Below are 24,904 nucleotides of genomic sequence, written 5' to 3' on the forward strand. Positions count from 1 at the left end.
ATGATGGCATCATTGTACTATATACATATTCCATTTATATGTATCACATTTTTATGATTTTGGACATATAGATTGATTCCAAATCTTTTCAATTGTAGTGAGTGCTTCAATGAATAATGATGTGTATACATCCTTTTAAATGAATGCTTTTTCTTTCTTGGGAATAAATAATGAATCAAATGGCAGCTCAATTCTAAGTTTACTGAGAACCCTCTAAACTATTTTCAACAGGAATTGAACCAGACAGCAATTTCACAAAAATTAGATTAAAATTCCTTTTGTTAGATGAAATAACCCAGAAGAAAAAGGATAAAATCAGGATGATATCACTTACATGTGGTCTTTAGAATAACTATATTAAGGAATGAGATGGTTTAAATTGGGGTTGTATAGAACAATCTTGTCCCAGAAGTATAGTGAGGAGAAGGAAAGAAATGGAATGGAAAAAGACAAGAGATATGAAATAACTGGGAACAGAGGTCAAAGGAAGTCAGATACATTGGTGATGCTAAGAATAAAAACTAAATATCCAAGCCACTGAGTCAACAACAATGGAATCATGAGACCCAAACTGTACCAAAAAAACTTAAAAACATGCCTGTTATGATTTCAGGCTGAAGCAGGAAGCAGGGGTGGTGAACTGGGATGGACTCTAGACCATCGGTGAGTTTGAGACTTGTGGAGGAATTGGTGCAGACACATTGTATGTCCAAACTTAATTATGAATAACCTTATAAATGACAATATTTTAAATTAATTTTTAATTAAAATTAAAGAAAATCACCAGTTGGCTGCAAAAAAATCTTCTTAAACTTTTAGCCTTAAAAGTTTCTAAAGCCCTTTTTATTATCAGTCATGGCATCTGGCCAGGCACTGCTCTCATAATTACAACCTGAAAATATCAAGTATATCCTTCTATTCATAAATTTCCATTATCTCCAAAGTCATGTCTTCATTATCTAGCATACAGACTAGATTGTCTATCTATACAGTCTCTTTTTTTAAACTTCTATTATTATATTCATTATTTCCTTAATATACTCATGAAATTTACCATGAATGGAATTTTGAACTAGGATGATAGACTGCAAGAATGAGTTTTTTTGCCATCAATTGATGTAAAGTTCTACTAAGAAATGGGCAAGTGATAGCAATTTATAAAACAATGATTAGAGGGAAGAAACTAGCTTTTCAGAGTAAGGCATTGTCCAGGATGAGGAATTTGGGAAAAGATGCTCTCGGAAGGTTATATAAAAAATATGCTTGAAACATATGACAGCATAGTATGTTTGGAAACAATGCCTATTTCTTCATTAAATGTGTATATTTAAGAGGAGACAAGCACTGAAATGAGACTATAGAGTTGCCCAATAGCCAGGTAAAACTCTAAATCATATTTGAAAAATATCAACTGACTCCAAGTCTCACATGATTCATTCAGAACATTAAAAGGCAGGTACTATTTCTAAAAATATATATAAATCTGATTTTCATCATTAACTGGTTTTCTATTTAGTATTAGAAACTTTGTAATAGGTGACAATTATTTTTTAATATTTTTTATTTTACCAACTTTATTACATACATGATTGTATTTGGGTTTCAGTCATGTAAAGAACACCACCCATCACCAGTGCAAAATTCTCATCACCAATGTCCCAAATCTCCCTCCTCCCCACCAACCCCCACCTGTACTCTAGACAGGCTTTCTATTTCCCTCGTACATTCTCATTATTAGGATAGTTCAAAATGTAGTTATTTCTCTAAATAAATTCATCCCTGTTTGCAGTGAGCTTCATGAGGTGAGCTGTAACTTCCAGCTCTTTTCTCTTTTGTGCCTGAAAATTATTATTTCAAGAATGTCTTTCATTTTTCTTAAAACTCATAGATGAGTGAGACCATTCTGTGTCTTTCTCTTTCTCTCTGACTTATTTCACTCAGCATAATAGATTCTGTGTACATCCATGTATAGGAAAATTTCATGACTTCATTTCTCCTGACAGCTGCATAATATTCCATTGTGTATATGTACCACAGTTTCTTTAGCTATTCACCTGTTGAAGGGTATCTTGGCTGTTTCCAGAGTCTTGCTATGGTAAATAGTGCTGCAATGAATATAGGTGTAAGGAAGGGATTTTTGTATTGTATTTTTATGTTCCTTGGGTATATTCCTAGGAGTGGCATAGCTGGGTTGTATGGGAGCTTGATTTTGGAGTTTTTGGAGGAATCTCCATATTGCTTTCCATAAAGGTTGAACTAGACGGCATTCCCACCAGCAGTGGATAAGAGTTCCTTTCTCTCCACATCCCGCCAACACTGGTTGTTCTCATTCTTTGTGATGTGTGCCAATCTCTGGGGTGTGAGGTGGTACCTCATAGTTGTTTTGATTTGCCTCTCCCTGATGATTAGTGATGTGGAGCATTTTTTCATGTGTCTTTTGTCCATTTGTATTTCTTCTTTGTCTAAGTGTCTGTCCATGTCTTCTCCCCATTTTTTGATGGAATTAGATGTTTTTTTTCTTGTAAAGTTCTGTTAGTGCCTTTTATATTTTGGAGATTAGCCCCTTATCTAATGGGTATTGGGTGAATAGTTTCTCCCACTCAGTGGGGGTCTCTTGGAATAGATGACAATTATTTAACTATTCTAGAGCAGATTGTGCACTACTCAACATGTATATGTTGAGAATATATGCATATGTATATGTTGAATATATGCATATTATACTCAGTGATAAATGAGTTATAATGAGGGGAAATGCAAAGGAAAATACATAGCAACATTTTGAATTTTTCTTTTACCATAATGTTTAACCAAAAGTCCTAGTGTATATAAATATGCGTTAAATTACTTTTTTCACAAATGTTGCCCACATTAAAAACATTTCAAAATATAACACTAGTTTTAGATAAATAGAAATTATTTGTATTTGTATTGATTATTTAATTAAATATTATAATGTTTAAACTAAATAAATAAAATAAGTAAAAATAATAAATATCTTAGTGAAAAGTAGCTTATAAGCTTCCTAAAGATAGAATGCAGTTAAGGACAGAGAAGGGACCACCATGACAATTGTAGTTGGAAATGATCACTTTGAACAAGAGCTGGGTGCTAAAAGGAGATAAAGTGATATACATGATACCACTTCAGTAATACTATTGCAAACCATTATTCTAAAAGGAATAAAAAAGAAGAGTGAGTGAGAGAGAATAGAAAATGTCTATCATAAAAAGAAAAAGTGGGAGTGAAGAGAGGAGGATGGGAGGAAAACTTGGAACATTAGTAGTGGAAAATGTACACTGGTGAAGGGATGGGTGTTGGACATAATGTGACTGAAATTTGATTATAAAAATCTTTGCGACTGTAACTCAAGATGATTCAATTAAAATGTACTACAATTATTTTTAAAAGTAGCTTCTACATGTTTAGGGCAAATTAAAAATTTCTCTCAAGAACAGGCTTGCATTTCTGCATGAATAGAGGAATAGAGTAAAGGAAATTTGGTACGTAAATAACTGAAATATGATCCATTTTCAGGATATATATTGTATCTATTCCAATTATAAAATGTAATTAAAATAATTCCAATAAAGTCTTGTTGACATACTACAATAAACTTATAAATATTATATGTAATTAATACTATTGTAACTAAAACACGTTTAGACATGCAGATGTGTTTCAACATACTTTTCTAATTAATATCTAAATAATTTTCTGATAATTGTTTTATTCCATCAATTCTGGTAAAACTTCAAGTATTGGGGGCCAGAGATATAGTAAAGGTACCTACCTTATATGTGGCTGAATGGGTTCAATTCCTGACAATAAACATGTTTTCAGGAGCCCAACCAGGAGTGATTTCTGAATACAGAGCCAGGAGTGAGCCTTGAAAACTCCCAAACAACCTAGAGTGGAAAAAAATTGAAAAATATTAGTTTCAGAAGTATTATGACATTTCAAGCACAATGATTGTTCCAGGAAAAAGCATCTACCATGAGTCTACAATATGATCAAATAAATTTTAATCAGTTTTGCTTAATTGTTATAAACATACTAAGTTATTGTTCACTATTCAAAAATGTTTCCAACATTTCATGCACTAAAAGTGTGATAAGGGGATGGAGAGATAGCATGGAGGTAAGGTTTGCCTTGTATGCAGAAGGACAGTGATTCAAATTCTGGCATCCCATATGGTCCCCCAAGCCTGCCAGGAGCGATTTCTGAGTGTAGAGCCAGAAGTAACCCCTGAGCACTACCGTGGGTGACCCAAAAGCTAAAAACAAAAGAAACAAACAAAAACAATAAAAGTGTGTTAAGAGCAGAAGACAATATAGGGTTATTAAACATGAATCATGTTTGATTGGTTTGTTGTAATAAATAATTTAAGGGACTGGAGATAGAGTACAGTGGTAAGGTACATGGCTTGCATGTACTGATGTTGCTTCCATCCTTGAAACCACATATGTTCTCAATACACTTCTAGAATTGATTCATGGGCATAGTCTGGGTTCAAAAATAATGAGCATCTTGGAAAGGCATGCAAAATTACAATTCTAAGCCCTAAAAATATTTCCTTTTGCCATTTTGAAATGTTTGCTATGGCAAAAATGAGGAGGTGAGCAATAAAAAATAGGACTAAAGACACAGAAACAGAAAACTTCCAGATAAATATGAAAAATGTTGACAGATTAAATTTCTCAAACATTAAATATTTGAATCTGTCTTTTGAAAATAAAGATTTCACTAAATTATTGTCAGTTAGGTACAAAGTGGTAAAAATGACATCTATAAAATTAATTAAGGTTAGATTTTCATCAACTCAGATTTAATTTTAAGCCAATTTCAATAGCAATACTAGCAATTTCTTCATGGTGTGAATGGAACATCTGAGGCTATCAGTTTGTGAAGTGCTGATGAAGAAAGCATGAATTAAACTAATGTTTTTCAGTAGAAACTGAGGAATCATATAAGAACATCCCCATGGAATCTGAGTTAAAAGTCATGATAATTTGTGTTTCTGAGTATTCAGTGCATTGAGAAACCATAAAATGAATGCAAGTTGAGAAACTTGGTTTAAAATTCAAGTAAGCGTATCCCACTCAGGCAAGTTCTTGAAAAATTCTGAACCTCCATGTCTTCCTTACATTAAAGTTACATGCTAATTTGGTGGAAATGAATGTCTTCTCCATATTAGATATTTCAATTTCTTTTCATTCCCTTCATAAAGTTTTCACTGTGCTCCACTTCTTGTTAATATCACTCCTGGTACCATGTAATTGTGTTACTATGGTAACAGAGATCTTATTTCTAAATATATCTACATTTATACAAAAGAATTCTCAAAATTTTGTGACTTTTGTATACAGTATATTTAGTCACTATTGAAACTTTCATTCATCCTAATAATTTTAGTTGATTCAGTTAAAGTACAGAAAAATAAGATTACCTGCATTTAATAAAAATTTGTTGAAAGAATGTGTAAACAGTGTGAGTGTGCTCTGAGTTTTCAGAGTTCAGTACAATTTCTGTGTAAACCAAATTTCTTCATGTTTAAAAAAATATATCTGAGGGTCCAGACTGATAGTACAGCGGGTCGGGCGTTTGCCTTGCACAAGGCTGACCCAGGTTTGATACCCAGCACCTCACATTGTCACCTGAGCCTGCCAGGAGCGATTTCTGAGAACAGAACCAGGAGCTCCAGTGGATGTGGCTCAAAAACCAAAGAAAGAAAGAAAAAGAAAAAGAAAAGAAAACTATCAATTTGATGCTTTAGTTGTTAAAGCTTCAAATAGTTTTATAAGGATTTATAAAAGGATTTGACTAAGTTATTTCGTATGCAAAATGCCATTTATCTTGTAGTTTCTTAAATTCCCAAAACATTGACCTTTTGACATCTAAAATTTTATTCCAATAACCTATCAAACCCAAAGTTTCACAAAAGAAGGATGCAAGATGGTCAGTTCTCAAACACCACTAGGTGTTATTAGAATACCAACATTTCATGCACTAAAAGTGTGATAAGGGGATGGAGAGATAGCATGGAGGTAAGGTTTGCCTTGTATGCAGAAGGACGGTGATTCAAATCCTGGCATTCCATATGGTCTCCCAAGCCTGCCAGGCACCTTTATTCTCAACTTTCATTTTCTTTACTTCTTGGACCACACTCAGCTGTAAAGACTTACTCCTAGCTTTGTGCTTATGGAACACTCCTGTCAGTGCACAGGGCATCACATGTAATCATGCCAGGGCTCCTCAACCTTGTGCTACCTTTCTGCCACTTATTTATCAATAATTATTGATCATTTAGCCTTAGCAGATAACCATAATTTTCAAATGCTCTAACAAGAGTTTTCTTCTTGATCACATCTGTGTTGGCAGGCTGAGGTTCACTTCAGAGCTAAGTTTACTTTCTATTTTAAGAATCTAAAGTGACAAAGCTTTTCCTCTCTGGAACATCATCTCCCCTTGTAGAGAGAAATGAAGCAATGGCAAGACCACATTTAAATCTTCATTTTCTTCTGTTCAGAAGCAGCAAATAATACCTTTGCTCATATTACCTGGGTTAAAGGAAGTTCTATTAATAGGGAGGGGGAATGTTCCTAAAGGTAAGGACTACTGCATGGAACAACAACAAAAAGATCTATTAATTTTCTTGTATGGAGCTCAGAAAATTGCGAACAGTAATATGATCTATATATAACTCTATATGTATGTATATATATATATATATATATAACTCGACAATGACATGTTGAATAAATACATGATTGCTTACTTTTTATTTCATTTTATTTCCTGGATGGACACTCATTGGAATCATTTTCTTTATACTTAAAATTGCCAGATAACATTACACTACCTCTTGAAATGATTTTCTACTCATTCATCTTGTCTAGCCTTTAGTGGATATTTTTTGTCTCTTAGCTTATATTTTAGGGAAGATTTCCTTTTTTTTTGACAATCAGAAAAACATATTTCTACCTTTTCTATTTACTTTGCTTTTACAATTTGCTTTGTCTGTCTTTCCCCAAATCCAGCTAAAAGTGCAGTGGATATCCTGCAGCTGTACCTATCAGGGGTCTCAAACTCAATTTACCAGGAGGCCGCAGGAGGCAAAGTCGGGGTGATCCTTGAGTGCAAAGTCAGTAGTAAGCCTTGAACATTGGTGGGTGTGACCCAAACAACTAAAACAAAACAAAACAAAAAAAAAGATTCGTCTAGGGCAGGGCCACAAAATGTTGTACGAAGGGCTGGAAATGGCCAGCGGGCCGCAAGTTTGAGACCCCTGAATATCATATATATTCTTTTTTTTTATTTATTATGAGAACAAGGTCATATATATTCTTACAAGGTTTGAAGAACTCAATTGTTCTCTGAGCTGTAGGAATATTTCTCCAGAGTTACCAAGATCCTAAACATATTTTCTATGAAACTCATCATTGTTCAATGTTTTATTTAAGTTCACTGTGATTATCTTAGCTTGGAAGATTCAGAACTTAAAAAAAAAAGCAGGTGTCAAAATCTTATCAAAGTTTTCCATATATTATTGTGTTCTTCCACTCTAAATTAAAATAAAAATTACATGATCATGTTGATGTTAGATATGAAGTGTGCTTTAGTTGGAAATGTAATAAATCACTAGAAACTGGCTAGATATGTTTTGTTTTTATCATAAGGTATTCTGTAATGCCAATTTTTGCTCATTGTTTTGACACAGAAGGATCCTAGTTTAGAATATGAATTATATGTTAAACATAATAATGAACTTATAAAATGTTATAAAATTATTTTAATTTTTTTAACTTTGGGTAGGTCAAAAAAGATGTTTTAAAACAATTTCCTGGCTTCTAATAACATAGAGGAAAATGAGTCATACATTTGCTGGTGTTTGAAGGAATTAAAACAGAGAAGAATAATTTTCTATATGGGTTAATCTGTAGATAAAGGATAGAATTACTCTATTGCTTCAATGGTTCCATGCTTTCCTGGTCTCCCAGAGAGAAGATCAAACCCTCTCCATCCTGTTATTTAGTAAGTATTTACATTTTTAATATCTGCCTAGTCAAGACAAATATTATGTATATACATAATATTCTGTATATATATGTATATATACATATTTTCTTTATCATCACCGGTTTTGGTTCTGCTTGGTATGAAAATGGAGAAGAAAAAGTCTTGCCTGGAATAAAAGCTCAGGTCAAAACCAGAGCACAGAGACTGTGTAGCCTGTCATTCTTACCCACATAGCACCAGCAATACAGTATGACACCATACGCTTTTGTATAGGCACTGTAAAAAAGGGGGAAACCATATACACAGAAACAAGATCTTATCTTCTAGGGATAAGTACTCATACTTTTTATAACACATGGGCGCCTCCCACCCTGAACGTGTCATGTAGATACAACTCAGTCTTCATGAAATTGGATAGTATTAGCCCAATCCCATACCCCAGATCCCAGATGTAGAAAGGATAAGGCTTCCTCAAACAACATCAGGAACCAAACTCCACTGGAAAATTTCTAACACCATTCTGGCACCAACTTGTGCCAGTTCTGATATGACATCCCGACAATGAGGAAACGACAACTTGATCTAAGAACAGATTGTCCTATCACATCAGAAGACATGGCATCCTTTGATCTGTGCAAGACACAAGAGTGATAATTACAGAAGACTGACTGTGACAACCATGACTGGGCAGAACTTATCCTGGAACAAATAAGAAAAACCTTACCCTCGGCTGTAGCCTAGGACTTGTACAAAAATCAAGATCTCTAATTATAGAAGCCCGACTTTGTCAGTGGAGAATGAGCAGAACTTCTGGAACCATAAGGAAAACTCTATCCTAGGCTTTGGCGTAGAATCTGAGCAAAAACCAAGACCACTCATTACAGAAGACTGATTACAACAACAATGATGGAACAGAATTTCTAAAACAGTAGACTCTATCCTAGACCTTGTCCTATGACCAATGCAAATACCAAGATCTCTAGCTACAGAGGACTGATTTTATCATCTACAACTGAGCGGAAAGTTTTCTGGCACCACACAAAAGATCTTGGGGAGAGGCAATGAATAGGTACAGAGCCAGTAGTTATTCCCATGACAGTATGCTTCAAGAGCAGAGAAACCCTGAATCTCTTAGGCCAAAGGAATTCCCTTTTTTACTTCCCGAATACTTACTGCGCCTATGAAAAATAAGGGGTGGAGACACAAAACCTTGCCACACCAGCATTCCTTTTTAATTTTTTCTCTCGTTTTTACTTCTCCTCTCTTCTCTTTGTTTTTTCTTCTTTCTTTTCTTTCCTTTTTCACTCTTGTGGTTATTATTTGGTGATTCTTTGCTGCTCTTTATTTTTTTGGTAGCTACTATCTTTTTTTTTTTTTTCTTTTTTCATTGTCCCCTCCCAGCAGAACCACACAACTCAAATCACCTTGTTCTACCTCATGAATTGTGGAGGGAAATTTTCTTATGGTCCTGGTACAGGACCAAACAGCCATAAGAAAATTTTATTTTTATGAATGATACCAGGACCAAACAGCCATAAGAAAATTGAGTGGAATTAAAAAATGATCCGACTTAAACATCAAACCTAAAGTCAACAACAGAATCGATACCCTATCTACAGCAAGCTATACACAGAGGGGAACAGTTTCACTAGCACTCTGGGGGACAAATTATTATATTAAAAAAGATTTTATTATATATAATACAATATATAATAATATACAATATTAATAATGTTGATATTAATGTTAATAATATATAATATAAATATATAATATTATTAATATATAATATGTATAAAAGAAGTTACTAAAATGTATAGGCAAAATTTCTTAAGAAGATAGGGCTTCTGAAATAAAGAGACAAGAGAGCTTATAATTAAAAATCCTGAGTAAAATACTCAAATTTTCTTCCATATTTTTAAGCCCACTTTTAGATGGGGTAGAGTGCAGGGGAGGTCACTCTTAAGGGATAATCTATCAGTGGTCCTCAAACTATGGCCCGAGGGCCACATATTGTATTTATATCTGTTTTGTTTATTCGTTGCAAAATAAGATATATGTAGTGTGCATAAGAATTCGTTCATAAGTTTTATTTTTACTATAGTCAGACCCTCCAATGGTCTGAGGGACAGTGAACTGGCCCCTGTTTAAAAAATTTGAGGACCCCTGAATAATCAGTATTAGTAATAATGAAGATTGAGAGTCAAGCTTAGGATCTAAAAAATAGTGATCACATGGTACATCTTTTTCTACTGATAAGCATCTTGCTAAGGTGCTGTAAATATATATCTGGGACTATTTCATGTAAACACAAACAATTTCAACTCTAGGTATAGCAAATAGATAGATAGATTGATAGACCACTGGCAAACCTAACAAAGAAAGAGAGAGAGAGAAACATGATAACTCGTATCAGGAATGAAAAAGGAGAGATCACTACTGATATGACAGAGATTCAAAGGGTAATCAGAAACTACTTTGAAAAACTCTACGCCAATAAAAATGAGAACCTGGAAGAAATGGATAAATTCTTGGACTCTTATAATCTTCCACGGTTGAAGGTAGAGGATGTAGCATATCTAAACACCCCCATCACCATTGATGAAATTAAAACAGTAATCAAATGTCTGCCGAAAAACAAAAGCCCAGGTCCAGATGGATTCACTAATGAATTCTATCAAACTTTCCAAGAGGAACTACTGCCAATCTTGGCAAGACTCTTTCATGAAATTGAACAAACAGAAACACTTCCAAATAGCTTTTATGAAGCCAACATCACCTTGATACCTAAACCAGACAGAGATGCTACCAAAAAAGAAAATTACAGACCAATATCACTGATGAATGCAGATGCAAAGATCCTCAACAAAATCCTGGCAAATAGGATTCAATGCCTCGTGAAAAAGATCATCCACTACGATCAAGTAGTTTCATCCCAGGAATGCAAGGCTGGTTTAACATCCATAAGTCTATCAACATAATACACAACATCAATAACAAGAAAAATAAAAACCACATGATCATATCAATAGATGCAGAGAAAGCATTTGATAAGGTTCAACACCCATTCTTGATCAAAACTCTCAGCAAGATGGGAATGGAGGGAACCTTTCTCAATATAGTGAAGGCCATCTACCACAAGCCAGTGGCAAATATTATCCTCAATGGAGAAAAACTGAAAGCCTTCCCTCTAAATTCTGGCACAAGACAAGGCTGTCCTCTCTCACCACTCCTATTCAACATAGCACTGGAAGTACTTGCTATAGCGATTAGGCAAGAAAAGGATATCAAGGGAATCCAGATAGGAAAGGAAGAAGTCAAGCTCTCACTGTTTGCAGATGACATGATACTCTACTTAGAAAACCCTAAAGACTCTATCAAAAAGCTTCTAGAAACAATAGACTCATATAGCAAGGTGGAAGGCTACAAAATTAACACACAAAAATCAATGGCCTTTCTATACACCAATAGTAATAAGGATGAAATGGACATTAAGAAAACAACCCCAGGGGCCGGGCGGTGGCGCTCGAGGTAAGGTGCCTGCCTTACCTGCGCTAGCCTAGGAGACGGACCGCGGTTCGATCCCCCGGCGTCCCATATGGTCCCCCAAGCCAGGAGCGACTTCTGAGCGCATAGCCAGGAGTAACCCCTGAGCGTCACCGGGTGTGGCCCAAAAACCAAAAAAAAAAAAAAAAAAAAAAAGAAAACAACCCCATTCACAATAGTGCCACACAAACTCAAATATCTTGGAATCAACTTGACTAAATATGTGAAGGACCTATACAAAGAAAACTATAAAACTCTGCTCCAAGAAATAAGAGAGGACACACGGAAATGGAAACACATACCCTGCTCATGGATTGGCAGGATTAACATCATCAAAATGGCAATACTCCCCAAGGCATCATACAGATTTAATGCCATCCCTCTAAAGATACCCATGACATTCTTCAAAGAAGTGGATCAGACACTTTTGAAATTCATTTGGAACAATAAACACCCTCGAATAGCTAAAGCAATCATTGGGAAAAAGAATATGGGAGGAATTACTTTCCCCAACTTTAAACTGTACTACAAAGCAACAGTTATCAAAACGGCATGGTGTTGGAATAAGGATAGGTCCTCAGATCAGTGGAATAGGCTTGAATACTCAGAAAATGTTCCCCAGACATACAACCACCTAATTTTTGATAAAGGAGCAGGAAATCCTAAATGGAGCAAGGAAAGCCTCTTCAACAAGTGGTGCTGGCACAATTGGATAGCCACTTGCAAAAAATTGAACTTAGACCCCCAGCTAACATCATGTACGAAGGTAAAATCCAAATGGATTAAAGACCTCGATATCAGCCCCAAAACCATAAGATATATAGAACAGCACATAGGCAAAACACTCCAGGACATTACAAGCATCTTCAAGAAGGAAACTGCACTCTCCAAACAAGTGAAAACAGAGATTAACAGATGGGAATATATTAAGCTGAGAAGCTTCTGCACCTCAGAGGAAATAGTGCCCAGGATACAAGAGCCACCCACTGAGTGGGAGAAACTATTCACCCAATACCCATCAGATAAGGGGCTAATCTCCAAAATATACAAGGCACTGACAGAACTTTACAAGAAAAAAACATCTAACCCCATCAAAAAATGGGGAGAAGAAATGAATAGACACTTTGACAAAGAAGAAATACATATGGCCAAAAGACACATGAAAAAGTGTTCCACATCACTAATCATCAGGGAGATGCAAATCAAAACAACGATGAGATACCACCTCACACCCCAGAGAATGGCACACATCACAAAGAATGAAAATAAACAGTGTTGGCGGGGATGTGGAGAGAAAGGAACTCTTATCCACTGCTGGTGGGAATGCCGTCTAGTTCAACCTTTATGGAAAGCGATATGGATATTCCTCCAAAAACTGGAAATCGAGCTCCCATACGATCCAGCTATACCACTCCTAGGAATATACCCTAGGAACACAAAAATACAATACAAAAACCCCTTCCTTACACCTATATTCATTGCAGCACTATTTACCATAGCAAGACTCTGGAAACAACCAAGATGCCCTTCAACAGACGAATGGCTAAAGAAACTGTGGTACATATACACAATGGAATATTATGCAGCTGTCAGGAGAGATGAAGTCATGAAATTTTCCTATACATGGATGTACACGGAATCTATTATGCTGAGTGAAATAAGTCAGAGAGAGAGAGAGTAAAACGCAGAATGGTCTCACTCATCTATGGGTTTTAAGAAAAATGAAAGACACCCTTGTAATAATAATTTTCAGACACAAAAGAGAAAAGAGCTGGAAGTTCCAGCTCACCTCAGGAAGCTCACCACAAAGAGTGATGAGTTTATTTAGGGAAATAACTACATTTTGAACTGTCCTAATAATGAGAATGTATGAGGAAAATGGAGAGCCTGTCTAGAGTACAGGCGGGGGTCGGGTGGGGCGAAGGGAGACTTGGGACATTGGTGATGGGAATGTTGCACTGGTAATGGGTGGTGTTCTTTACATGACTGAAACCCAAACACAATCATGTATGTAATTAAGGTGTTTAAATAAATTTAAAAAAAAGAAAAAAAAAGAAAAAAAAAGGGATAATCCATCAGTGGTCCTCAAACTATGGCCCGAGGGCCACATATTGTATTTATATCTGTTTTGTTTATTCGTTGCAAAATAAGATATATGTAGTGTGCATAAGAATTCGCTCATAAGTTTTATTTTTACTATAGTCAGACCCTCCAATGGTCTGAGGGACAGTGAACTGGCCCCTGTTTAAAAAGTTTGAGGACCCCTGAATAATCAGTATTAGTAATAATGAAGATTGAGAGTCAAGCTTAGGATCTAAAAAATAGTGATCACATGGTACATCTTTTTCTACTGATAAGCATCTTGCTAAGGTGCTGTAAATATATATCTGGGACTATTTCATGTAAACACAAACAATTTCAACTCTAGGTATAGCAAATATAGAAACCTCTCAACTGTGGATGTCTGAGATATTTATGGATTTTATCTCCTAGTAAGTTCCATATCAACTTCCTATGTTTTTATCATGCTTAGAAATAAGGAATCTCTTAAACAGTGGCATTTTATAACTTATCACTCTTTAGTCTCAAAACAAAGAGTGTTTTTCTATCTAATACTCATTAATATGACTCAAATGTGATAGTGTTCAAATATTTTGGAGAATATTTGGAGATAAGGGAAAGGTTTAAATTAATTTAGACACAGATGTCTTTTGATAACAGTATTTGAATGAATACAAAGTAAGACAGATTTGGGTATAATATCTAAATATTGGCATTATATATTCTTTCCTTCAAAGATATTTCACTGCTAAGACATTTTCAAGTGCACCTGTAACCCAAAGAAATATGGATCTACTGCCAATAGAGTTTCAATGGAGAAACTCCTTGATGGGTAGTGAAAAGCTTTATTCAACAAATGGCCAACTTGAAAGATGGCAGACTCACTTCCTAGAGAATTTTGTTTCTTAATATATTTTTACTGAATCACCATTATTTACAAATATGTCCATAAGTATGTGTTAAGCCGTGTCCCAGTACTGTTCCAGAATCTCACAACCATTGTCAACTTCCCTTCACCAATGTCCTCAGATTCCCTACTACCTCCAGAGCATGCTTTCTTAATAGATACATTTTTACATTAGTTATTGTAGTGTATATACATGTTTTCAGTGTGGTTTAGTTGTGTTCATTTGCTTCACTTTTTTTTTTTTAATATAATTTTTATTTTGATCATAGTGGCTTACATATTGTTGACAATAATATTTTAGGTACATATTTACATAAAATCAGGGGGGATTCCCATCCCCAAATTGTCCTCCCTACACCCCCGTTTCTGTCTTACCTCCCATTTCCTCTTCCCTCACCCCCAGGGCGGCTAGAATATGTGGTCCCCTCTGTCTCTAACCAACTACTTAGTAGTCTTGCATCAGTTTGGTCTTGATGCCTCCCTTATTTCCCCCTCTAAGTAGGGGCAGGGGTAGCTAGTTCAAGTTGTGTGGTTTTGCCTGAAAAAGAGAAAATAAATAAACCGGGGTAAGAGTTTAATACCCCGAAAATGGGCAGAATCCTTCTAGAGGTTCTCATCATCGATTTGGGAAATGAAGGAGAAAAAGAAGTTGAAACACTCCACCAGTACCAAAAGAAGTGTCAAATATCCAGTGAGGACTCCAGCTATAACGATAAGCACCACAAAAAAACAGATAAAAAACAAACCAAAACAAACTAAAAACAAACACAAACAAACAAAAAACACGCCGTGGTCTTGAAATAAGAAACATGGCGTAGCACATAACGAAAGAAAAGAAAGGAAGAGAAAGAAAAGAAAAAAAAAAAAAAGAATAATTGGGGCCAACAATTTCAATAATCACATCCAAACTGAGGAATCGACCAAAATAGCTAGGTAAATAAAAATAATAATAACAATAATAAATGAAGGTAAGATATATATATATATATATATATATATATATACACACATAACCAAGGTTTTGTGTTTTTTGTATTTTTTTTTCCCTCCTGCCCTGGCACAGTAAATATTGGGGTCATTCGAAAAGGAATTCACTTGCCCTATAAGATATGGGGTTTCTCCGTCCTTGGAGTATACTGTCATGGAATCAGCTCTAGTCTTTGCTCAGGATCATTACTCTCCAGGTTGTGGGTTTTTTTTTTTTTTTTTGGTGTGTGGAAGGCTTCTGCTCTGTCCAGTGTGATACCGTCAGAGCTCTGTGTTTAGCAGTCCCAGTATCTGTACATATCCTGAGGTGGGACTTATGGTGAAGTCAGTCTTTGTGAATCTAGAGGTTCTGTTACCTCAGTGCCATTTTAATCCATCTTCTGTGGTTGGTGATCTTGGTCTTTGCGCTGAACCTAGGAAGGCATCTAGGATAGCGTCTTTCTTTGTTCTTCCAGAAGCCCCTTTCCGTTACAATTGTCTCTGCCAGACCTTTGGGACTGGGGATCATGCTTATTGTGCAGGTCTTAGTTCAAACCCTAGACTAGGGCTTTTTTATTGGTCCCAAGATGTATACAGTCTGGTCGTGGTTCTAGTATCCAGTCATCTGTAAATCACGATCTTGGCTTTTGGACCTACCAAAGGGTGCTGCGTCTTCTGGTTTTGTCTTGTCGTTAGCTGGTGAGGTAGGCTAAACTGCTCTAAGGTCAAGTTGTTCACATTTTCCTCATTGTCGAGATATCATGTTAGAGCTGGCCCTTGTTGTTGACCCTGCAGTAATAAGGCTGTCCCAGATGGAGATTGTTTCTTACAGCTGTTGTGAGGAGCTGTGCCGTTTCTATGTCTGGGATCCAGGGTTCAAGGCTGGTTGAATGGTATCTAATCACCTGAGGTCTAAGTTGATTCCACTTGACATATTTTCAAGGTAGGAGATAACCCTGTATTGTAAACAACTATGAGTTCCTATCTCTAGTAGATAAGAGCTCTTTTTTTTTTTAAATATGTAAGATTTCCCCTTTATTTAGTGTGCCTTTGCAGGGGGAAGTGGTGCTCCATTATATGTCGGAGTATTTGGGGTGGACAGAGTGGGTAACAGAGATAGGTCACATACCCAAAGACGATTAAAAAAAAAAAAAAAGGAAATAAAAGTGTATGTGCCCACAAATGTATATGTAAGGCAAACATTTAAATAAATAAGTTAATTAAAAAAAATAAAAAAAATAAAATGAGTTAGCGAAGTTTTTAAAGGACCAACGTGGTGCAAAAGACTACTTTGCATTTGGGAGAGAACAGGTAAAGAGTTGGTGTATTACAGGTCTTATGCCTATGTTGGAAGTACAGTTTTCCCATTGTCTTTTGGATTTTTCTTGTGGTGTGTGGGTTCCCAGGCATCTTCCAATCACACCCCCTGCCCCCCTTCAGATTGGTAAAAATTTGCAGCTGGGAGGTCTTGGAAGAGTTCTTGCATTGGGGATACTATTGGACCTAAGTCCGGTTTCAACAAACAGTCCATGTTAGGGGGAGTTGGTAGGGAGGGTCTCGCAGCATGTGTCCACAGGGGAGTTGGCTGTCTTTTCTTGCAGGAGACGATGTGTGGGTTCGGTTGGGTGTCCCCTCGCCTGGGTGCTGGGTACTGGTTCATTGGGTAGGAGGTCGATCTTGATGCCTAAAAGATTAAGGACTGAGGGTGGAGAGTTTTAATATGGTGGGAGATCTGGATGGGATTGAGGGGTGAAGGGATAGTTGGATTTCCGGGGGGGAGAAAGGGGAAGGTATATGGGAGGGGTATGAAGGAAGAGAAAAGAGAAAATACCGTAGAAAGGGAGAAGAGAAAGGGAAAAAAGTAAAGAGAAGAGTAGAAGAGAAAAAGAAAAGAGAAGAGAAAAAAAATAGAGAGAAGAAAGGAGAGAATAGCAAGGGAATGCTGGTTTGGTTGAATGTGTTCGATGACTAGAGCCTGTAGTTTAGGTCTGTACATCGCAGGTACTGCTTTGGTGGTCTGACTGGTCACGTGCTTCGATTCCTAAAAGAAGGTTTAACCTAGAGATAAAGTGTATGTTAAAGAGTTTTCTCGTGGCCTTCTCATAGTGCAAGCAAGGTATGGTATCTCGTGTGGTATCCCGAATTGCCATCTTAGTTTGTCCGCCCTTTGTATCTAAGGGCGCCTGTGGAAAGAAAAGCTGAGAGGTTATTTTTAAAATATAGTAAGGTAAAGGGATTAAAACGTAGTGTTATGGTATGTTGCCATTGCATTACGTGGTTTCCCGCTGTGTTCTATACTTGTGTTCCTGTTTACGATCTCTAAGGGATTATTGTGGGCCTTTGTTGTAGGAGTCTGGTTACATACCTGTTCTCTCCATGTTGCTGTTTCTGTTGTTGCTGTTTTCCTTGTGGTATAATGTGCAGTCAAGAGTTTGCATTGTTCCTTTTTCATGTATTTTGGACACTGCTCCCACGTATATGTTGGCTATTACAGTGATCGGAGTTTCTACCCTGTTAAACCCTGTTATATGATTGTTAGGTATTAGTTGTGTATAAAATATATGTTCTAGGTGTTTCAGAATAGTGCTACCATTCTGTGTTTATCTTTTGTCTTCTGGCTTACTTCGTTTAACATAACATGATCTAGGTCCATCCACGTTGCTGCAAAGTCTGTGATTGTATCATTTCTAACTGCCATGTAATATTCCATTGTGTATATGTACCACATCTTAATGATCCATTCATCCGTTGTTGGACACCTAGGTTGGTTCCAAGATTTGGCTATTATACTGAGTGCTGCGATAAATAGTGGGGTGCATACGTATTTTGGAATGAATGTCCTTCCATCTTGTGGGTATATGCCTAGGAGGGCAATTGCTGGGTCAAATGGCAGCTCAATTCTGAGTTCTTTGAGCACTCTCCAGACTTTCCTCCATAGGTGTTGGACTAGGGGACATTCCCACCAGCAGTGGATGAGAGTTCCTTTCATACCGCATCCCCGCCAACAAAGGTTGTTTCCATTATTTTTGATGTGGGCCATCCTCACTGGTGTAAGGTGGTATCTCATTGTTGTCTTGATTTGGATCTCCCTGATGATGAGTGAAGGTGAGCATGTTTTCATGTGTTTGTTGGCCATCCTTCTGTCTTCCTCAGAGAAGTGTCTATTCATTTCGTCTCCCCATTTTTTATAGCTTTGTTTGGTTTTGGGGGGCTCAGCTTTCTGAGTGCTTTGTATGTTCTAGATATCAGCCCTTTATCTGATATGTCGAGTGAAAAGATTTTTTCCCATTCTGTTAGCTGTCTTCTTGCGTTAAGCAGGGTTTCTTTTGCCATGCAGAAGCTTTTTAGTTTGATGTAGTCCCATTTGTTTATATTTGATGCTAACGTTCTTGCCATTGGTGCTCCATTCTCAAAGACCTTTTTGATATATAGGTCTTTGAGTGTTCTGCCTATTTTATTCTCAATAAACTTTATGGATTCGGGTCTGATTTCAAGGTCTTTGATCCACTTTGAGTTGATTTTTGTATAAGGAGTAAGGTATGGGTTGATTTTCACTTTCGTACATGTGGTTTTCCAGTTGTACCAACACCATTTGTTGAATAGGCTTTCTTTGTTCCATTTCAGATTCTTGCCTCTTTTATCAAATATTAGTTGGCTATATACCTGGGGGTTTATGTCTGGGAATTCTGTTCTGACCCACTGGTCTGATGTCCTGTCTCTGTTCCAGTACCATGCTGTTTTGATTACTATGGCTTTATAGTATAGTTTCAAGTTAGGTAAGGAGATGCCTCCCAGCTTCTTGTTTTTCAGTATTTGTTTGGCTATCCTGGGTCTTTTGTGGTTCCAGATGAATTTTGTGAATGCTTGTTCTAATTCTTTAAAGAATTGTGTCTGGATTTGGATAGGGATTGCATTAAATCTATATAGGAGTTTGGGTAGGATAGTCATTTTGATTATGTTAATTCTACCTATCCATGAGCATGGGATGTTCTTCCATTTCTTTAGATCATCTTCAATTTCTTTCTGGAGTGTTTTGAAGTTTCCCTGGTATAGGTCTTTCACTTCTCTTGTAAGGTTGATTCCTAGATACTTGATATTTTTTGATACTATCTTAAATGGAATTGTATTTTTAATCTCTCTCTCCTCAACTTCATTGTTTGTATATAGAAACGCTACTGTCTTTTGTGTATTGACTTTGTAACCAGCCACTTTGCTGTATTGGTTAATTGTTTCTAGGAGTTTTACTGTGGACTCTTTAGGTTTTTCGATGTATATCATCATATCGTCGGCAAAGAGAGATAGCTTGTGTTCCTCTTTCCCAATTTGAATTCCTTTGATTTCCTTCTCTTGTCGGATTGCTATTGCTAGGACTTCTAAGGTTATATTGAATAAGAGTGGAGAGAGTGGACAGCCTTGCCTAGTTCCTGATCTTAGTGGGAATGCTTCTAGTTTCTCACCATTGAGTATAATGTTGGCTGTAGGCTTTTCATAGATAGCTGTAACTATCTTGAGGAAGGTTCCTTCTAACCCTATTTTGCTGAGTGTCTTTAACATGAAAGGATGTTGGATTTTGTCAAATGCCTTCTCGGCATCGATTGATATGATCATGTGGTTTTTGTCTTTCATGTTGTTGATGTGGTGTATAATGTTGATTGATTTGCGTATGTTGAACCAACCTTGCATTCCTGGGATGAATCCCACTTGATCGTGATGTATGATCTTTTTGATGAAGTGCTGGATTCGGTTTGCTAATATTTTATTGAGTATCTTTGCATCTATGTTCATTAGTGAGATTGGTCTGTATTTTTCTTTTTTGGTAGTGTCTTTGCCTTCTTTGGGAATGAGTGTGATATTAGCCTCATAAAAGGAGTTGGGGAGGATTCCTGTTTTTTCTATGGTTTGGAAGAGCCTATGGAAAAGTGGTAGTAACTCTTCTTGAAATGTTTGATAGAATTCACCTGTAAATCCATCTGGGCCTGGGCTTTTGTTCTTAGGGAGTTTTTTAATTACATCTTCAATTTCCTCTGAGGTGATTGGTCTGTTTAGGATTTCTAGATCTTCCTTTTCCAGTCTTGGAAGAGGGTGTTTTTCCAAGAATCTATCGATTTCTACTGGGTTCTCTAGCCTAGTTGAGTATAGTTGTTCATAATATGATCTCATGATATGTTGTATTTCTTGGGGTTCTGTTGTAATCTCTCCCCTTTCATTTTTGATCCTATTGATTTGGGTGTTTTCTCTCTTTTTTTTGGTGAGTTTTGCCAGTGGTTTGTCTATCTTGTTTATTTTTTCGAAAAACCAACTCCTGGTCTCATTGATTTTTTGTATTGTTTTCTTGGTTTCTATGTTGTTTATTTCTGCTCTGGTTTTTATTATTTCTTGCCTTCTGGATGTGGTTGGACTTCTCTGTTGCTGATGTTCCAATTCTTTGAGGTGATCTTTTAAACTGTTGGTTTTGTTATTTTCCTGATTCTTGACATAGGCCTGAATTGCTATGAGTTTCCCCCTAATTACTGCTTTTGCTGTGTCCCATAAATTTTGACATGTTGTCTCTTCATTGTCATTTGTCTCAAGGAATCTTTTTATTTCTTCCTTGAGTTGTTCTTTGATCCAGCTGTTGTTGAGCAGCATGTTGTTTAATCTCCAGGTATTAGTTTTTCTCCATTGCTTCTTCTTGACCTCAATTTTGAGCTCTGTGGCATAGTGATCTGAGAGAGTACTTCTAATGATCCTTACCTTTGTGGTCTTATATAGGTTGGCTTTGTATCCTAATATATGGTCTATTCTGGAGAAGGTTCCATGTGGGCTTGAGAAGAATGTGTATTCTGCTTTCTGGGGGTGGAGGGCTCTATATAAGTCTATTAGCCCTAAATCTTCTAATTTTTCATTCAGAGCTCTTATTTCTTTGCTATTTTTCTGTTTGGTGGATCTGTCCAGTGGTGATAGTGGAGTATTGAGGTCCCCTGCTATTATCACATTTCCCTTCATGTGTTTCTCCAGGTTTGCCAGTAGTTGCCTCACATATTTTGCTGGCTCTACATTAGGTGCATAGATATTGACCAGGGTTAGTGTTTCTTGATCTAATGTTCCCCTGATCAGTAAGTAGTGACCCTCTTTGTCTCTGATCACTTTCTTGAGGTTGAATGCAATTTGGTCTGATATAAGAATTGCTGTCCCTGCTCTTTTTTGTTTTCCATTGGCCTGAATAATCACTTTCCATCCTTTTATTCTAAGCCTGTGCTTATCCTGCATCTGTAGGTGTGTTTCTTGCAGACAGCAGAAGTCCGGTTTATTTTTCCTAATCCAGTTCTCTACTATGTGTCTTTTAATTGGAGAGTTTAGTCCGTTAACATTTAGGGAGATTATTGAGAGAGAGGATTGTTGTGTAGTTGTGTTGTGTAGGGTGGTTTTTGTTACAATCGGGGGTTTGGATTGTGTAATTCGTCTTTGAGTAAGTCGTTTAGGATCGGTTTTGTTTGCACAAATAGTTCAAATTCGTTCTTGTTTGAGAATGTTTTTAGTCTATCCTCCCATATGAATGTAAGTTTTGCTGGGTATTGGACCCTAGGTTGGAAATTTCTTTCATTCAGTCGTTTAAATATGTCATTCCATTGTCTTCTTGCTTGAATTATTTCAAATGGGAGATCTGGTTTGATTCTTATGTCCCTACCTTGGTACTTGAGGTTTCTTTTCTTCCTTATTGCTTTAAGGAGTTCTTCTTTCTCTTTGTTTTTTGCCAATTGGATTACCATGTGTCTTGGTGTTTGTTTATTGGGGTCTATCTTATTGGGAACTCTTTTTATTTCCTGTATTGGCATTGCAGTATCCTTCCAGAGGGTGGGGAAGTTCTCGCTATTATCTCTCTGACTACTTGTTCTTCCCCTTTCCCTACTTCCTCCCCTTCTGGTATACCCACAATTCTTAGGTTGTTTCTTTTGTCCTTTTTCATTAGATACTGGACCTTTCCTTCCAGTGCTTTGCCTTTTATTTCTTTGTTGGTTTCTTGATCATTTTTTGTTTGCAGTTTTCCTTCGAGTTCTTCAATGTGTTTCTCCAATTCTGTGTTTCTGCTTGTAAGGCTTGTTACTTTGTCTGTTAATTCCTTCACTTCTTTTTGTATGGAATCTCTCATGTTCTTTAACATTTCTTCTTTAATTTGGCTGATTTGTTCATCCATAGATTTCTTATACTCGATAGCTAGGGTTTCTCTCATTCCTTTTATTAATTCTTGCATTTCCTTCCTCATGGCTGCTTTTAGGTCTTCATCGCGTGTATCTGTGCGTTTTGGTGGACTTGGAAGCTTGCAAGAGTTTGTCACCATATCTCCAGATATTAGTGATCTCCTTGATTTACGCATACTTCTTTGTATTTAATGGTGTGTTTTAGAGTGCTGTGCTTCTAATTTTCACCTGTTTTGATCCCCTGTGGTGTGGGAGTTGGTTCCCTCCCTGAGGGTGGTTCTAGAGGGACTTTTGGGTGAACTCGCTGAGGTTTTGATCCTCCTGTACTCTTTATGTGGCCTGGTTAGTTGTTTTCCCCTTTTGTTGGCAGCTAGTACTGGCCCTTTCCTGACCACAGTGGTGGGGGGCACTGTTTCTCCTCTCCTTTTTCTCCTCTCCTCTACTACTTGGAAGTCAGTCTTCCTCTTAATTTCTGTCAGCAGGTGTAGTTCCGCTTCTGGCCACACTGGTTGCGGGCGCTGTTGAGCCTGACTCTCTGTTCCCTCCCTTATCTGGGGCTCTGCTCCTCCGAGTTACCACGGAAGAAATTCCCCCAGTCAAGCCCTCCCAGTAGCTGCTCTCAGCCCTAGGGGGGGTCTCCAGTCCACTCTGGGGCTCGGGGCTAGGTTGCTCTAGGTTACCTAAAGGTCCAGGGGGCAGGCCCAAGCTCACCTAGTCTGTTCGTCCCACCTGTCCCAGCTGGGCAGGTGACTCCGGCCCACTAGGTACTAGGGAATGTCCTCCCCAGTCTATGCTCGGGTCAGGTGGGATGAACTCTGGGGCCTGGAAGTTGAGGCAACGGGTGGTGTGGTCTCTGTGCCAACCAGCTGGCCTCTGCAGTCTATGGGGGGGGGGGGTCGCGCGCAGGGTGGCTGGCGGCTGCGGGTCGACCACCTGTGAGCGCCCTAGGAGAGTGCACTCACCCTGGACGCCTGGGGTCCCTATTCCCCGGTTGGCGCGGCTGGCCTCTGCAGTCTATGGGGGGGGGGGTCGCACGCAGGGTGGCTGGCGGCTGCGGGTCATCCACGTGTGAGCGCCCTAAAAGAGTGCACTCACCATGGACGCCGGGGGTCCCTACTCCCCATTGGCACGGCTGGCCTCTGCAGTCTATGGGGGGGGGGGTCGCGCGCAGGGTGGCTGGCGGCTGCGGGTCGTCCACCTGTGAGCGCCCTAAAAGAGTGCACTCACCATGGACGCCGGGGGTCCCTACTCCCCGTTGGCGCGGCTGGCCTCTGCAGTCTATGGGGGGGGGGGGTCGCGCGCAGGGTGGCTGGCGGCTGCGGGTCGTCCACGTGTCCATTTGCTTCACTTCTATACACAAAAGTGCCCAAGACCTCTAACACTTGTCTCTATCACCTCACTTCTTTTTATTATATTTACCCTCCACTATGTCCAAGTTCACAAGAAGTAGGATTTTGGTAGATGCCAATAAATCTCTTCCTGGACAGATCCTCTATGGTATATTCCTTTTTATCACTAAATATAAACATATTTGATAAGGTATATTGTTAATGCAAAGGGAACTATCTCAGCAAGCATTCCTACATAGAAAAGCTTGATGGCTTAAATTACTTTTTCTTTTTTTTTTCCAGGGGAGAGCACAAACGCAGTCCCCCAACTACCACAAATTATGCAGTCGAGTTTCCCACATTTGGGGAAATCGCAGGGGTCTGCACACTCGGAGTGCAATGGGTAAGCCTCACCCTGGGGAAACCACCTTAGTGATCAGGGTATCATGATCATGGTATCTCCCTTGCTTAAAATTTTAATTCACCTCTTTGAGGTCAGTTTCATCAATATGAATGACCTAAAGTTTATTATATCCATCCAAGGCCGTTTGGGATATTCTCTTGGAATACCTTCTGTCCTATATAGAACACTGATATCTCTGGTTTAAAACCCTGACTTCAGGTAACAGTACACAACCCATAGGCAAAACTATTTAATGTGCCTGAAAAAATGCACTATAGTCCACCCACACAGGCAGAATCCACACATATAGACTTTGCCTCCTAAAAGGTTACCTATTAGGCAGCCAGAAGATAATCTCTAACCAGCATAAACTTCCTGGGGCCTCCCTGGGAGTGGGGTAAACTGGCAGTAATATAGGAAAGAAACACCTTGAAATATACAGAAGAAACCATGATAAAGCATCATAGAACCTCACCTTACCTTATAGATGAAGACT

General features: G+C 37.8%; 1 pseudogene; it reads right to left on the reverse strand.

The window, feature by feature from the left end:
• Window positions 1–24,305: 24,305 nt before the first annotated feature.
• Window positions 24,306–24,482, reverse strand: LOC125998465 (uncharacterized; annotated as a pseudogene).
• Between the last annotated feature and the right edge of the window lie 422 nt (window positions 24,483–24,904).

The sequence above is a fragment of the Suncus etruscus genome, chromosome 20 (genome assembly GCF_024139225.1).
Source record: "Suncus etruscus isolate mSunEtr1 chromosome 20, mSunEtr1.pri.cur, whole genome shotgun sequence".
Classification (NCBI taxonomy): domain Eukaryota; kingdom Metazoa; phylum Chordata; class Mammalia; order Eulipotyphla; family Soricidae; genus Suncus; species Suncus etruscus.